At 45.2% G+C, this 15,316-nt stretch overlaps 1 protein-coding gene across 1 annotated transcript in view; it reads right to left on the reverse strand.

Moving 5' to 3' along the window:
* CRIM1 (cysteine rich transmembrane BMP regulator 1) overlaps window positions 1-15,316 on the reverse strand; it is an 816,650-nt gene that overhangs the window by 678,089 nt on the left and 123,245 nt on the right. The gene's annotated exons all lie outside the window — the stretch shown is intronic.

Below are 15,316 nucleotides of genomic sequence, written 5' to 3' on the forward strand. Positions count from 1 at the left end.
AGAAAATATAAAATGGTGGTTCATAGTGATGCTCAGCACTTCTCTCTTCCAGGGACACAACTCCCCTTGAGGGGGCATTTACAAAATCTCCCTCAGAGATCCCGATGCAGGGTGTCCCTACAGAAATGCTGTCAGCGCATCTCTTGCCTTACTATCTGTGTCTTTGCTGGTGCACTACCGACCTGCCTCTGTAGGGAGTAACAGAGACCCTTCCTGCTCCATCTCAAACACTTTCCTTAGTGAACTTACTAACTGCACGTCACCTGCTAGGTGGAAGGTACTGTACTACTCTCCTCCCCCCCCCCCCCCCCACACCAGAGATGCGGCCTATGTGTCTCCATCTGTAACATGGTGAAGGCACACTCCTCCAACATTTTCATGATGCTAGGCCCCATGCAATCATCTCAAACACATTCTGTAATCTAAAATGTCTTGCTATAGTAGCAATAGGGGCAGGCATTCGATGTCTATTAAGTAAAGATAAACTACCACCACAACATACTTGCACGTCAAACTCATGAATGGACATAGTGGTGTACAGGGGCGTAGCTACCATTGGTGCAGCAGGTGCTTGGACTGAGGCCTAGAAACCTGAGGGGCCAATTGAACCCTGATAATTGCAGTATTTTACAACCCAACAGCAGTGAAGAGGGCCATGTTCCTTGCGTGCACCAAGGACCGTTGCATCTATGCAACACGGCTGGTGAGTTGAAAGGGTTGTGATCTAGTGGAAGGGCCGCTATGAGTATAAGGCCTCAATGTGCTTTCCCTAATTTCAGTGCTTGTTAGGGGTACAGCCTTCTGGTTACCAAGAGTTTGGCAAACATGCCGCCCCAGTGATCACAAAGGACATAAGGCACGCAACAGATGATCTTCCACTGGTCATGTCCCTGCTCTCTTGCCATCAACAAAAGAAGTTGGCACAAACACTGAAGCACAGAGCTCTGCACACCCTTCCAAAGGCAGCCAGCATGAGAGCAAAACTTTATAGATCTTTATTGTTTATTCTTAGTTGGTAACCTCCATATAAACATTAAAATACTTGAACCTTATAAAATGACATTAATAAAACAAAATATCCAATAATCGAAAATTCCTCACAAATAAAAAAAATTAAAAAAATGATCTACCAAAGGCAGTGTTACTACTTTCTTTTAGAAGCCTGCTTTCTCATCTTCCTTTTATCCTTTAGAATGAGCTTTTAAAAACTAACAGGATCTCTGCTTCCCCTCAGCATGTCAGATTCACAGAGAACTACTTGCAAGCAGGTGTGAATTATTCCTGAGTTTAAAGGAGTGAATCATAACTCCTCATGGAAAGATGCTTGGTGAATTGGAGGACCATGATGACATAAGTGGAGTTCCACAGAACATAACCTTAAGAGTAATGAGTGATGCTGCCAGAAAGCACATCTCGATAAGTCCATAGCATAGGTGTTTGAGAGCATGCTTCTGCTATCCAGCTACATACGGGAAAAGGGGGTTGGTGAGGATTGGCCCAGCTGACAACACCTTAACCAACGTATCATAAGCTACTGCTTGGACTTAAATAGACAGACTAATGTATAATTTAACAAGTATTTGCAAAGCCAATGGGTTTGGCCTGGCTGCTGACCTTTTGGTTAGCCAATGTTTTTTTGTTTGTGAATGGTTTTGTATGAAGGCACAAATAAGAAAAGAGGCTACATATATATGTAAGTTTATATCTATATCAAAAGATACCTATCTGTAGCTATAAATATGCACATTGGCAAAAGTAGAATGAAGGCAGCTTGGCACGTTGCTGCCCTGTCCTCCATGTAGTGTGCTGAAGTAGGCAGAAGAAAAACGTGAATGACACAACAGCAGACTAATGGATGAAGAGGGGGCTGGCTGAAAGCCTCTGTAAGTAAATATGCAGAGTATTTATATTTTTATTAAAAACAAAAGTTCTTGGCTAACGCCAGACCACCTAAAAATTGGAGCAGGTGACAAATAGCAAAGTCTTATTTTGCAAAATATATAGGTTTTGTTAGTGACTGTTTATATACAAATAGCTGGTTATGGCATTAAAATCCAATCATATACAGTTGTTACATATTTGTCGCTTAAAACAGTAAAGAAAAATATTTTGAAAAATTCCTCTCACAGGAGCAGAGAGACGTGGCATTCTTTTACTAATTTCCTTCCTAGTGAAACAGGAAATGGATAAGATCCCAAATGATCAGTGGAAGAGTGCCAGAATTGTGGAGAGGCCAATTTCCAATACACACTCCAATAGCGGCAAGTTGCCTCCAGCTTTCTCCATCTTGTGCCGTCTACCTGGTCTATGCTAGTGGAAAATTGAACAATAGCAACAAGCCCCTCTCCAAAGCTTTTTCAGGTTCCAGGGGACATTGAACTGATGCCATTCTCCAAGTTTTTACATGCAAACAGTGCAAGGCGCCGTGTGTCTGGAAGTGAGAACTAGTAATAAATGAAGGTTGATTTCTCCTATGCATAGGCTGTTGCCGTCACAGCTCCTTCAACTGTGCAGTTTTTTCCTTATTCGGAATGAAAGCAGTACCGGATCATCATCAGACTTTATCACCCTGCAGATACCCTCATGTGGTTCAGATCCTTTCTGTTCTCACTTGAACACCTGTTCCTGCCCACCGGGGACAGACATTAACTCCTGGCCTGGAATGCACAGGTCATTTATAAGCTACTCCTTCCCAAGGAATGGCCGGCACTTTTGTTACGGCAGGCTCCCCACAACCCCCAAAGTACCCAGCAACACTTAATACGTACACTCCTATACCCCCGTTAGATTAAGGTCTCCACGGTGTAGAAGGGATAGAGTACATAAGGGTCGAAACACGGATTTCTCCTATTTTCTGGCATTATTTACAAATGCATGGGCAGACGGCCATGTCATTTGAATCGGCATTCAGCACGGGTGCAGAAAGTTTACTTCATCTTAAGGTTACACCTTTCATTGGCATGGGGCTGGTGTATGGACAGCAAACAGAAGTGGTTCATCTACCACTTGTCCTGTACCTGGATGTTCCCTAAGATATGTCCGGTCATAGAACAGAGACTTTTGTTTACGACAGGGACATTGCACAGGGAAACATCAGGGCAACAGACAGGGAAACGCTGATGCTGCTACAGTGAGGAAATCTAATTGAAAAGCAATCACTGAGCTATACAGGGTGAACGGCATTCCTAGAGCAGCCATATCCAAGACATCTTTCAGGAGACAGCAAAATTATCCATATGAGGCAAGATAAAAATTACAACTGAAAGCTCAAGGGCCTGCTGTGCTTTTTTATGGATGTATTGTACTGTAACTGCACTTATGTAGCACTTACCACCCCTGATGAGGCATTGAAATAAGGCAGGACACTGCTCCGGAACCGAAGGTTAGTAGTTGATCCAGTGGTTATTGCTTACTGATGGGTTATTGAGATTTGTATTGTGCTCTCAAGGAGACCATTCCAGGCAGAGGCTCCAGTTTCTTTGTTGTAGTTTAAATTGATAGGGTTATATGTGATCGATAATTCGAGGGTACTGCATGACTTGGTGGGAGTGTTAACATTGGCTCAGGAAAGCACTTATTTTGCGTAGCTCTATGTGTTGGTTTAAGGCAATTTAGAAGACTTTATGACATTAGGTAAATCTAAGGTCAACAGACAATCAATGGAGAGTTAAGATAATACTAAATATAGTATACACCACAAGTAATATTTCTTGGGGAGAGAGGCCATGTTTCAAGTGTAGTAAATCAGAGCTTACTTGCTGGAGAAGGTAGTTTTTCATTGGTTTCATCAAAAGTGGGCAGCTCTCATGTCATACCACAGCTGCTGCCACGTAATGAACTGCACTGATTCTAACATTTTTCATTCTCACAACTTTGTGACTTTTAACAAATATCTCACACCCGGGTCATTTGACCTTTCATTCTTTTCTCAGAGGGAATTTGACGTCAATCCCCCACTCCTGTGGCATAACTTCAGAATCAGGGGCAGCTACTGTGAAGGCAAACTGGGGGGGGCAGCGCAGGGGGTAGCACAGGGGAGAAAAATAGGGAGAAGAAAATATTACTTACCTGCTGGCCGCCACCTTGGTGGTCTTCTGCTCCTGTTGACTCCCAGCAGCCAATGCACAGGCTCCCAGACACCACATGGCCAATCCAGACGCTGCTCTCATGCTGGTAAAGCTACTATCAGCATGAGAGCAGCAACAGGACTGGTCTGAGCAGCCTGGGTTGGTGCTCAGACAGGGACTGGAAGCCTGTATCTCTTCTCCACCCGATGTGCAACACAGCTCAGGTTGGAGAAAAGCTAAGTGTGCATGTCGGTTTGGCCGAGCTGAGGCAGCCGGCCAAACCCACACGCACACTTAGTACCCACCAATCCTCCTACCCGTTGCCTACTCTCCGTCAAGATGGTCCTGCCCCCAAGACTCGGCTCAGTGACAGCGAGGAAAAATAAAACGATAATAAACTTGTTTTATTATCATTTCAATTTCCTGTGTGCACTGCTGAAAGCGCAGGTGGGGCAGCGAGCCACCGCCATTCAGAATTAGAAAACTTGTTGACTTAATGTCACACAAAGCAACATCATTGCTGACTGCCAAAGAGGGAAGACAACGTTTTCCACAAGAGTTATATTTGTAGTTTTTAAAACGCTCGTGCTCCAAGAAAGAAAGCATTCTAGATAAAATCCAAACAAATTTGTTAATCTAGTTAAACTGTGTGGGAAACCCCACATTGTATAAACACTGGGTGGAAACGAGTTCGAGTGGCTAAACTGTATACTGCTACAATCTGTGCCTAAAATCTATTATCTGATAAAAGGGGATCACTTAGAAACAGGCTAAAAGCCCGTAAAATAAGCTTTCTGGGCATATCTTGACAGAAAAAACGATGAAGTGCAACAGAGACGAAGAGAAGGTTCGTCAAGAAGAGGCAACCCACGCTAGTATTTAGACAGGACTTCCATAAATCGTATTGGTATGCAGCCGGGCCAGCATGACCATGTGGGACACAGGTAAAACCCCAAGAATCGGAAGGCATAGGAAACTACTTTTGGAGGTGGCTAGACTGTGAGGTCAGAAAACACACAAACGCCTGCTTGTCTTATAGGAGGTGTATATTAATCGACACTCCCTCGTCCCACTCCATGGATTGGTCTCTATAAACATACACTCAGTCGGAACACCAGGGGCTAGAATGAATGAACACATTTTACGGGGTAGGTTTTGGAAAACAATCCACCAACCACCGCGCAACCTAAGTAAGCTGCGGTTTGGTATACCCTGCAATTTGAATGCAATATTCAGAGAACTGCATGATTTTCGCACCCCACTGGCCCCTGGGCCAGGCGCACAAGAAGCCGGCTCCTACGTGCAGCCTTTTTCTACATTTTTTCAAAACCCGACTCAATTTGCCGGTGTAACAAACAGATACACGGCAACGCAGTGGCGTAACGAAAGTTCAAGGGGCCCCCCAGCAATATACACGGAGGGGCCCCGCTCCGGATATATTCCAGAGCTCTCAGGCATAAGTACTGTGCCGAGGGGGCCCCCTGCAGCTCGGTGGCCCCCCGCACCGCTGGGGATGCGAGGGCCTGTGTTACGCCCCTGCTGCAGCGAAATCCTTACATGTTCTGAGGTAGGAGTTTTCAAACAGAGCATTTGCAGGCTGGCAGCGGCCCAGGGAAGGCGAGAGGGAGCAGGCGCGGGGGTGGTGCTGCTCCGTGAACCTGCAGACAGCGTGCAAAGCGAGCGTGAGACACCGTCGGACGCCCCTTTTCATATACTGCGGCGGCGCCGCCCCTGGGACTGCGGGGAGAGCTTTAACAAGCTGGTAACCTCTGCAACCGACTCACAACAGGCCGGCAACGCGTCCCTGGGGGGCAAATTAGAGGTACCGCGAGAATGAAGTCAGCCCTCTTACTTTATCTGCGGCCGAGGCTGTAAAGTCGAGAGCGCATGCCAGCAGCCCGAGACCGAGGCTCAAAAATATGAACGTGAGGTCAGAGGTCAACGCCGGGTTTACAGCACCGCGCGCCCGGCCAATTAGTTCCTCCAGAGGCTCTTAGAGCCAGATAAATCAACAGGGGCCGTTGGGCTCCGCCCAATTGGTTTTTCCCGCAGCCACGGTGGATGATGACAAATGGTGCTTTTAGCTTTGCTTTCCTTTAAACTGCAATCCCGGAGGAGCTGTTAAATGGCGACAGTTTCGGGTTTCAAAGCCTCCGGCACGGCGCAGGTGTGCTGTGGGGACCGGGAATCAATGCTGAAGCTAGCCAAAAGCTTTAAAACGGGGTGCGGCGGAGTCAACAGACACCCCTTGCCTGCCAGTCTCCTAGCAGCGAAAGGGAATCTTTTAGTAACTTAAACTCTTTATTTTGCACGGAACGTTTTCTTTTCTATAGAATAGCGTCGTTGTATAGTAATTATTCTAGCAGTGATGGACGGAGCGGTTACCCGGGGAACCGCCCCCTGCCCCATAAATTGCGGAATGAATGCAACGAGGTGTAGGAAAAGTGCGACGACCCCTAACGTGAAAAATAAAAATGTCAACACCCCGCTCGGTGGTTTAGTGGGTTCAACAAAACCCATGCTCTGCTGCACAATTGATAGTTATGCCACTGGGGTTTATAGGTGTCTGCAGGGCAATGATGGGGAGCAGAGCTCTATAATTCCTCTGTAAAGGAGTAGCCAGAAAATTAGAATACCCCCAATCTGAACCAAAGCTCGTACGGCACCAAGCAAGCACAGCAAGTCATTGCAACCGTCCCTAGAAAAGCTTGCTTGTCTCTTCCAACCAAGCATCTATCCATTCATCTTTTTCATCCTTCCATCTACCAGATGATATCCACCATTTCACCTTTACATTCTGTCATCCATTCAGTCTCTCATCCAACAGTCTCTCACTATTCCGTCCGTCCATCCAGATCCAAACCTATACATCCATCTTCAAACCAATCCTAACATATCCATCCTTCCACTTATCCATCCCCCTTTCATCCATCCTTTGTCATCCATCATCCTTCCACTCCATACATCTATCCATCCTCCATTTCATGTATCCATCTACCCTTTCACTCATCTATCCATCCACTCATCCCTTTACCCTTTCACTTATCCATCCATGCACCCTTTCATACAGCCATCCATTCTTTCACTCATTCATTCTTACGTCCATCTTTTCATTCATCCATCCATCCATCTAGCTAGCTGTCTCCCTTTCACTCCGTCCAGCTATCCATCCATTCTTTCACTCTCATCCATCTCATCATTCATCCATCAACCCTTTCACTCACCCATCTACTGATCCATCCTTTCACTCATTCATCCAAGTATCTATCAATCCATTTTTTCTCACACATCCATCTATCCTTTCATCATCCATCCACCATTTCAACCAGCCATCATCTATTCTTACTTTCACCCATTCTTTTACTCATTTGTCCTTACATCCATCCTTTCACTCATCCATCCACCCTGTCAACCAGTCCATCCATCCAACTTTCCACTCAATCCATTTACTCTTTCAGTCATCATCCATCCTTTCACTCACCCATCCTTTATCTTATCATCCACCAACTAGACCACTCACGCCCACCCACTTACTCACTCATCCATCCTCTCTCTCACTTATCCATCCATTCACCCTTTCACTCATTCATAATTTCATCCAGCAATCTATCCTCGCTTTCATTAATGTATTCATTCTTTCACTCATCTGTCCTCACATCTATCCTTTCACTCATCCATCCATTTACCCTTACATTCATCACCCATCATTTCACCATTTATCTATCCACCCTTGCACATATTCGTCCATCTATCCTTTCTCCATTTCATTTATCCATCCAGCCATTCATCCATGCACTATTCATCTACCCCCTTCACTCACCCACCCCTCCACCATTTCACAAACAGTTCACTCGCCTTCCCACCCTTTCGCATTAATTATGAGCCTTTGTCTGCTGAGTTGCAGACAGAAAAGGCCCATCGAAATCCCACCCCTGCTCTGGCTGCTAAAGGGCGGATTGACCACACTCCTGTTCCTCAGGGCCAGGCAATAGCAGTTAATCCTGTCCAGATTTTAAAGCCCCAATCTTATAATGGGTTAACAGGGCTACAGATACCACGTGTAAATACAACTATACTAGATTACTCCTCTTCTATTAGCAATTTCTGAAGGTACAAACCTAGTAAAGTAAGTTTACTATGCATTCTGGATCCCAGAAGCCTCATATGAACTTGTTCATTGCCGGCACACAGAGATGCCGCCAATGGACTGAAGGGTCTGGAGGAGGACCTAGGTTATGATGCTTTGGGGAGTCTCCAGATTTTTCTTTTCCCTAACACAGCACCTCCTGTTGAAAACAAAATTCCAGTTCGAACAGCAAGGGACAAGCAGTTAGGGTGACACGGGCAGCATCTAAACCCAACTCCGAAACAAACACCTTGGAGAAGCATTAAACAGTCACAATCACGGTGCTGCGACGGCTGACGCACCCACACTGTTGTGCAGTGATCCATCCAGACTCTAAAAACGAGACACTAAACTGCCATAAGAGCACAAGCTGTGTGGAGGGCCGCAAGATGTGAGCTCTCAGTGGAGAAGATGAATAACCCACAACTCAGGTAACACTCACAACGATTAGGTTGGAGGGTCCGAACACCCAGAGCACCCCACAGGGAAGATACGAACCCTGCAGAGCATTTCACCAACTGAGGCAGGGAAAGGTCAAGTGAACCAACTCTCACTCTATTGGGATAAACCTACAGCAGACAATCAGTAAAACATTAAAGCAATAACAAGTCAATGCAATTATGACTGCTGCACTATTCAGAAATCACATAACATAGTAGTAGTAGTATACTTTATTTAGATATAAAAATATCCTTAAAAGAACACCTCAAAATTACGACAGCAATACACATTTTTAAAAACTTCAAATTGCAATAAAAGCTTCACTGATATATCAATGTTAAAAGGAATTAGTGTGCAAAATGCAATGACAAGCATAACGTTTAAAATACATTTGGTTTCAAGTGTTTGACAACAACCGTAAATGCAATCCAATATTTCATAAAATGACAACCGATTGTGCAGGCGTCAGTCAGATAAAAGTAGTGTTAACAGCATTTGAAAAATTACACGATGAAATGAAATAGCCCTTAAAGAAAGCATAAAAACATACCAAACCATTACTGCTTAAGAGTGTGGTAAGCATATCGTAAAAAAGTTGTAAAAGCAATATTTAGACCCGTGTTTTCTGGCGTTAAAGCTGCAATAATTCCTTGTCTACACGTTTGGATTCCCAGCCTATTCCACTCAATTTTCATAACATGACAGATGTGTGCCACTCCCTAGCTAAAGTACTTCTTAGATTCATGGCTAGCAGCAGAAGAGTTTGTGCAAAAACGTTACAGGTGTATTCAATTCTATTAGAACACCAAACTGCTGAGAGCTCCACTGAAGAAAATGGAGTTGCTCAGGGCAAAATGGTTGGAATCCACCCCCTGCTGTAACATTCCAATCTTTTTCTTTCTGTTTCTCCCTTTTTAAATTTAAAAGGATCTATACTCAAATACTGGAATATTCTAATAGCTTCATAGCCTTTGTGCCACGGTCTGCAACGTTTTTTTTTTTTTAATCACCCTCACCCGCGTTACAGGCCCTCACCTGCAGCTCGGACCTATAACGCTGGGTTGGCGCCTTTAACAATTGTTATTGCCGTTTGCAGTGGGTTAGGATACTTAACTGTGCAACAGATGTCAGATGTATTTGCACTGTGTAAGATAGAAACCCGAGAGCTAATTGGGAAAACTTAAGCTAAACGTCAGCAGCGAGGGTTACACTATTCCCAAACTGCAATGGCTCTGCCGCACTGAAGAGTTTCAGCCCTGAGGCTGAAAGTTTCCAAACAGAGAGCCAATTTGGAACCTGTGAGGTGGGCGAATATCTAAAAGAATGTTTCAATTAAGTCAACACCTGCTGATGCAGGTACAGTTAGGGGGGCTACCTGGTTCGTGGCAGAAGCAATTAGAAGTGTGGCTATAAGTGGAAGATTAGGGGAGAAATCATATCTAACACATTTAAAACTAATTGTTCTATTGGTGCCACTACAGGCCGTCCAAACTTCAAAATGGAAATGTGGGCTTTAGGTGCTGGAGGAGACGTGGTAGGGAAGGGACACAGAAAAAGATTCTTGGAATTGCCCAAACATGGTTACATTTTGGCTAGAAGTTTTGGGATTGCTGTAGGACGCCTGTGGCAACTTATTTTCTAGTGTTGGGCCTCACATGTTCACTGTTGGGCACATTAGGTGAGTGGCCACACTGGACTAGTTTTTGCCCTTTTGGTATTCAAGTGGAAGCTTGAGGACTCTGGGACTCTGCGGAAAAAGGAGGGAACTCTTTGGAATATTAACATTTGAATTGACTTAAATTCTCAAACTCCCTCTATTGTACTTCCCGAAGAATAAGGCCAACCTCGTCCTTGCTCTCCATTGCCGCTGAAGGGCACTGTGTAATCAGAAAGGAGAGCTTCCAGTTATCTCATTGGTGCCATATGCATCCTTATGTATGCTCTGTTTGCCATTAACACTGGAGGGGGGCGGAAGCCATCAAATAAATGTCAAACACACTGGCCCATGTGGCCCTTAGGTAGAGGATCAGTGCACTGTTCTCTCTAATCCATCTCCAATCTCCACAGGTGTTGGAAGTAGTATAGGCTTTCTATGATCCGCAGCAAGATGGAAAGAAGAATCTAACATGATCCTCAGAGGGATGGTGAAAGTAGGCTTTAGAGCAGAGAGTAAAGCGAAGGTCGGTGATTCGGCAGCAATGAGGCCTTCTGTACTAAATGTGCACTCCTGCAGTCAGGACTGAAACAGAGGTATTCTTTTTTTTTTTTATTTCTTCACACGATCTGAAAAGTTTTACAAATGTAGTTAAAAGGGTAAACAAGTAGGCATTTTGCCCACTTGCCCTGCATTTTATTTCGACTGCGGCCATAACGCATCACACATCTTTACTTCACACATACTCCCGATTCAGATCAACAAACAGTCCCTGAACAAACGTCTTGTCAATCTCAGAAGCCACTGGAGCATGCCTGCAACAGTGGACTCTGGCAACATATTCAATTTCCTGATGTTTATTCTGAAAATCAATGCGGTTATGTCCTGAGGGGTCCAAGCAAGGAAATCAATTTTCTTTTGAAAACTGGTTCATCTGTGAACCAAATACCTTTCCTAACAGATCAACAAGACCTACAAAGCTGCACTTCCTCTTAGAATTCCTCAAAGTGAATGAGATCAATCGAATGCTTGTCGATGTAAAAAGGATTTCACGGCCAAGTGCCCCCGTCATGTTATGAAGTCGGCAACTTGAAGAAAAACGCTTCAAGTAATGTAAGTTCCTATTACAACTAATTATCAGTTGAGTGCAATGTGCCACCATCTGACAACATTGGGCAACACACTAACACCGCATGCTCAGATGGTGAAGACGAACAGCGTTGAATGGTAAAAACAGCTCTCTGATAGAAACAATACTTGGGACTACACAAACAAAATAAAAAAGAGAACGTTTTGAACACTTAGCTGTCAAATTCCATCACCCAATGGAATTATAATGGTGCACTTGACGTAAAGCCCCTAAAGTCTGACTTCATTGCAGGCAGGGAATCAAATCCATCCCAGATCACACTCCAGCCAGATCTCATATAAACAATAAAACCATGAATGTAAATTTGCCCTAATTTGTCAAACCGAGGGAGGGCCAGAAAGTGAAAAGGCGTTCCTTATAAGGATTCAGATATTACACCTGATGAGACACTCAGTCAGGAACATGTGCTCCCCTATCAATATGGGAAGACCACCACGAACTCTCCTCTATAAATAATTTATCTAAGAGGTGTAGTTCCAATTGACGTCCACTTGTCTCCCATCTTCTCAGAGCTATGTCTAGGACCCCTTCTCTGGTGCCTCTAATCTATACGCTACATTCCTAAAACTAGGTCAAAAGTTTTCATCCCGGATACAGTCTGGTATTTAAAGACCACTTCTCAGCCCCTTTGGTAGATCGGTCCTTCTTTCAATTTAATGCTGCTAGATACCGTCCGAAGACTATCTTGGTTATCGCTGACCTTAAGAGACGCTGATGCATCTTGTCTGAAGCTGATAAGAGCAGAGTACCTGAGTGGAGCTGCTACCGCAGCTAGTTTGCCTTTTGCAGGAAACACTTCCTTCACAACCCTTCTGATAACGACAGCCTAAACTGTCAACAGGGTATGCAGAATGCTGCTTCTTCCCAAGAAACTCTAGTCCGCAAGTTTCTCTACTACATTCTCTCCTAGGGTAGCGCATAGAAGTAGAATTAGGGTGTTAGGCTCTTAGATAACATTTTGACCATGTTAGAAACGGCCATTTTATTTTTGTTTTGTATAATTCTGACTCTGCGATTATTTTAGATGCAATGAGAAACCGGTGCACCCTGTTTTAATAAGTACGTTTCATTTAAAAAGTGTGTGTTCTTCTTAGAACTGTGTGTATGATACAGTGAGGAGCGAAATAGGTTTACCATTACAACAACTCTCCCGATCCCCTTTATGGGGATTGTTAGTAACCCAAAAACAATGATTTCACTTCAACTGGATATTGAGTAGAGTTACGCTAGACTACAATAACCTGTCTTTCACATTCAGCGCTGGTGCACTGAACTAAGATCACATAGGCCACCCCGTGGGTGGGAAAACAAACCTTAGTAGAGCTACACCAGAGTTATAGCTTACACAAACTAAACACTTTAAAGCCAACTCTTGGTTATCAGAAGAAATGTCTGTCCACACGACTAGAGTCAACATCCATGCTTTCATGAAATCCTACTGCCCCGCCAATCCCTAGTTCGCCAACAGACAAAAATTTGACACGATGGATGTCAAAAATGATTTTACTTTTCAGGATATGAGAGTCCATTCCCAGCTGCAGAGGGCTACACATCCAGGCTTATTTTTGACATCTGCAAGAGCAACTTGATTAATTTCATGATGCAATTCAGCAAATGATTCTGAGAAGAAATGAGCATGCACCATCTAAGAGCTGGTCGTTCGCTCTCTTAATTGTAGCCAAATTTAGTGTTCAACTGATCTTTGGCTGGGGACTGGATCTGAAGGCTTCAGGTCCCATTTATGGAGTACTTAAAATTGTATGTGGTGAGCTGCTTGATGAACAAAACACAAAGATGTGGGTGGACAGCTTGCAAAAATCACAGCCACTGGCAATTACCTCAGGCCGCATTTATGCCCATAATGTAGGTCCATTACGGCCCTTTAGGCATAAGCCAGCCACATGCAATTCAGCCATGGTCCTCTCAAATAGGAACAGTCCAGCTTGAACATCAACACAAACCACTTCGGATCAGTTTTGGCCTACTTAGGCCTCATCAATGCGGTATAACTCGAACTATGCATAGTGAGCAGAGGACCCAGCCCTGGGCCTTGCACCAGCTGCAGAAGGAGCATTGTTTCAAGTTTGTCAGAGGGTGCAACAGAGCAGGTGGTCATTGAGGATTTAAGCCATGAATGTCTGCAGCCTGTTGGAGGATGGCTAAACTGGGATGGAGAAAGGCAAACGGCTAAAACGTAATGGATAGTGGCAAACGCTTAAAGATTAAAAAAAAACAGACCTTCAAGCATGCACATATTTTATCAGAACAGCATTTCCAAACTTGGCTGTATTTCAATAATTTAGTAAAACTGTTTATATGCTGTCGTGCAGACGAGAAAGTGGAACTTATCAGACGGACATTGTTAGAAATGGCGATTTCTGGTTGGCTGAGGCTTGCGCCAAAGCCAGGCAGAAACCACCACTCTAGTCAGGGCTGGGGAGTTACACGCCAAAGATAACCCCTGCTCACCCCCTTGGTAGCTTGGCACGAGCAGTCAGGCTTATCCCTGAGGCGATGTGTAAAGCGTTTGCGCGCGCACCCAGCAACAACACCCAAGGCCCACCACAAAGGAAACTCCACACAAGGTATTCTATAAAAATAACCTTTGTATTATACACAACACATTAGATAAAAACACACACTCTACAGTGTGCCAACAGGCACGGGCAGAATTTACAAGGGATTATATATACAGGGGACAGGGCCACATGGACCACTGTCAGGAATTAGCACTTAGAACATAGCACAAATCACCAATAGTAAACATAGGACATAACACACAGTAACTGTGGAGCACAACCAGTCTCTACTGGCGCACTAATGACCTCAGCGTCATCACACTAGCATCAGGTGTAAAACCTATCCTGCATCTATCACAGGGGCATAAATCACATTATGCAATTCTCCTTGGTCTAACTCATTAGACCTAACCACCTAGCTATAACTATACTAGGGGCGCACCTCGCACAGGGAAGTACATTCTCCCTACCATCAACCTAAGCAGGTAAAACAACCTTCTAGGCAGAAATAACCACATTTAGAGGTATCAGACACAGGGTGCGCAAAACAGGCTATACACAATACATTTCCTAGCACCCAAAAGCACATTAGAGTCCAGGTTGCGCCAGAACCTAAACGTAGCAGCTGCCCACTACTTGCTGGGCAGCTGGGGACAAGCACAGGGCCTAAACGCTGCAGCTGGCACTAAGTGCTGCGCAGCTGTGGTAGGCAAATAGGGGCCTGGGCTCTCAAATGGCCCATGACACAATATCCAGCACGTTGGAGCCACCTAGGCTCTAAAGCAACATGTCCCCCTGGAGCACACAGGCTCCTGAAATAATTGTGTGCCAATATGGAACAGGAACTTGCCCCAAAGTACTGTGGAGCGCACTGGCGGCGAAATGGAAGGTGTCCCCAAACGCTGGAGCCCTCTCTGGGCTCTAGAATAATCGTGGCCGCCTCGTGGGAGCCTCGGGGCTCTAAACAACAACAAAAGCACCCTAGAGCCTCTGTGGCTCTGTAACTAATGTGGGAGTGGCCCGCTGCCATCTGGGGCCACTCAAAACACGGCAGAAATGCCCCGGTAACGTTGGAGCGGCCCGCTGCCTCCCGGGGCCGCTCTGAGTACCCAAACGAACTGCCCCCGTATGCGTTGGAGCCTCGTGGGCTCTCAGGCAGAGAATGCTGTCCCCTTTGGTGGAGCCTCCTCGTGGGGGGGGGCTCAGACACGCACAGAGACCACCCCGAGCCCTCTCCTTACCGGGGTCTCCTACGTGCCGGCTCTCCTGAGGCCGGGCAGCCGAGTCGCGCTGCCTGGCTCTCTCCACGGCCGGCTTGTGGGGCGTTGTCCAGAGCGGGGTAGGCTCCCGCCTGGCTTC

This window comes from Triturus cristatus, chromosome 6, assembly GCF_964204655.1.
Source record: "Triturus cristatus chromosome 6, aTriCri1.1, whole genome shotgun sequence".
NCBI lineage: Eukaryota > Metazoa > Chordata > Amphibia > Caudata > Salamandridae > Triturus > Triturus cristatus.